General features: G+C 37.2%; 1 protein-coding gene across 1 annotated transcript in view; it reads right to left on the bottom strand.

Moving 5' to 3' along the window:
- Positions 1 to 815: 815 nt before the first annotated feature.
- LOC144971034 (uncharacterized) overlaps positions 816 to 2,560 on the bottom strand; it is a 41,570-nt gene continuing 39,825 nt past the window's right edge. The window contains exon 28 of the mRNA XM_078911352.1: positions 816 to 2,560. This exon is cut by the window's right edge and continues 182 nt beyond it. The gene's annotated coding sequence lies outside the window, so the exon portion shown is untranslated.

Raw genomic sequence — 2,560 nt, 5'->3', positions numbered from 1 at the left:
ATTATCATCATAATTGTAATTACTAGTTGTAGTGATGATGATGGAGTGGTTGTCACGACTGCAACAACCACCCCGTCATCATCACTACAAACACCTACTCCACATCATCATCAATGCCACTATTACAACCATCACTATATCAAATTACTACAACCACCACTATATCAAATTACTACAACCACCACTACATCAATGTCATCATCGTCATCACGCACTCCCACTACTGCTAGGTGGGGTCCTTTGACATTCCATGGTGGGCAGGAGGTCATTTGCTGTATTTTTTTATTCCTTTATATCTGATTTCCGAGTTGCTGTCTGTCTTTGCCTTGGTATGGCACTACTTGGTTTTGTCCTGGCCTTTTCCGGAGTCCTTGGCTGAGAGGGAAACAGTCAAATTTATGTTTTTTGGGAGATGATTTTTTCCTCCTTGTATATCATCTCTCTGCTATGCACTGTCATATTTGTTGATTTTAATATATTATGATTTTTAAACATTTGAGTTCATTCCTTTCAGTGGGATCTTGTGCCCGGATGAGATTTTTAGGTGATCTCAAAGAACACTGATGGCGTACTCTTGGAATCTACATCATTTTTTAGATTTGATATGACGCCCTTTAGCCCTCTAGCTTTAGTTGATTCGAATTTTAAGATGGCGTCTCTGGATTATCACATTAAGTCCAGGAAAAGAGAAAATATAACCAGCAAAATATGTCAAATCTTAGTAATTATTTGATAAAACGTTAAGGAGTAGGCACCGAAAATCATGGTTATTCATCACAATTTCAGACACCACAAAATAAATTACCAACACATTATCATCAAAGTTAATTTATTATCAAACTCGTCCTTGTCATTATCCTCAGGAATAAAATTGTTATTTGCTTGTCCATTTAGATTTACCTCATAATAGTTTATGACTTTTTTAATTCATGAAAGTAAAAAAAAAAAATCTCAATTCCACTAACAATAACTTTTTTATAGACAATAAAAATGTTTGCTGCCCTTTGGATAAGACATGAGACATAAAGTTATCGTAAGCCCTTCCCACTAGATGTGATAGACCCAGCTACCCAGTAACTACTGGGTGGGAAGAGGAGTAAAAAAAAACTTTACCCAATAGGGATTAAAATTTATGAAACCAATACATACTCAACTGAATTAACATGACCCCCGACAGGGCTCAGGCAATAAAAAAAAATGAGCTTTTATATAGCGCAATATCCACTAAACGTGCTCAAAGCGCTTTACAAGGGATCCCTGGCCAACAGGAACACTGAACAGTTAGGACAGGACATGACGCCTGTTAGGCGATATTACAATTTTTCGGACAGAGGCAACGCTGTTAACGGCCAGGTACTCATTTTACACCTGAGTACGGTGACAGAATGTGAATAAAAGGCCTTTTCCAACTATGCGCCGAGCAAGGCTCAAACCCAGGACCGTCCGATCCGAAAGCGAGTGTCATACCACTAGACCACATAGCTACAATAGCAATATGAACCCATTCCTGAGCAGGGACTAAAGGTACATTAGTCGCTGGATTCTAGCAGGCTCTCGGGATAAACCAAAAAGCGTGCTAGAATCCAAACGTGCCGAAATCCGATGCTCAAAATAATAATAATAATAATTACCATTCTTATAGTGCATAATCATGACGATGTCGTGCTCTATTGTTTTACATTGGCAATAATATGACATAAAATTAAATATTTGTAATAATAATCTGATAACACGCATACTATCAATTGACACATACAAATAAAACTGAGATAATACAATACAATAAGGGGGTCAATGCAAGATATTTCTAATAAAATAAATGATTTTTCAATCTAGATTTTAAAATGGTGATGTTTGGTGCATCTCTTACAGTTTTGGGGAGAGAATTCTAAACTTTAGGGCCTGAATTATGAAATGATCTTTCTCCATACCTTTTCAATTGTGGGTTATTGATACAGAGTTTAGTTGCATCCATGGAAGGTAATGACTCATTATTTAAATAAAATTCGGTCACCCAGCACCAGCATGCCGTATCACACAGCATGTTAGAATCCAGCTAGATTCGGCGAATGCTGTATTGTAGAATAAAAATATATATTATTTTGAACCCCCTGGTCCAAGAGGCAGACATTTCCTTCTCAGGCCATCTCCACCAGCAAGATTTCAGTGATTGCTTACAACTTTACTGCTCTGGAATTGGAAGATTTTAAAGATAGGCCCGATAAAATGGTTCATTTACAGGTGGGTTGTAAGTGCCCTATTAACATCCAAGCCAGCATTCCACAGAAATTGACTAGCATTACACGAAGACGCAGGCCTTCAAATACCAGTGAGAGCTTATATTCTAATATTTTATAATACATGGCATTCAACATCCATGACAGATTTACTCATGAATACCTTAACAAACTACAACGTACAAAGACAATCAAAACCGAATTAGTATAATTTTAAGGATGCACATTTAATTTAAGTTGGGGTTTATTTTTAATTTTTGTTTGGGGGAGGAGGAGGAGGTGATTGTTTTTTCAATGACCACTGAGGCCGCTTCCCCTCCTTT

Source organism: Berghia stephanieae, chromosome 4 (genome assembly GCF_034508935.2).
Source record: "Berghia stephanieae isolate SIO BIC M18660-M18661 chromosome 4, UCSD_Bste_1.3, whole genome shotgun sequence".
Taxonomy (NCBI): domain Eukaryota; kingdom Metazoa; phylum Mollusca; class Gastropoda; order Nudibranchia; family Aeolidiidae; genus Berghia; species Berghia stephanieae.
The sequence above is the reverse complement of the archived record's forward strand: the minus strand, read 5'-3'. Positions and strand labels throughout refer to the sequence as shown.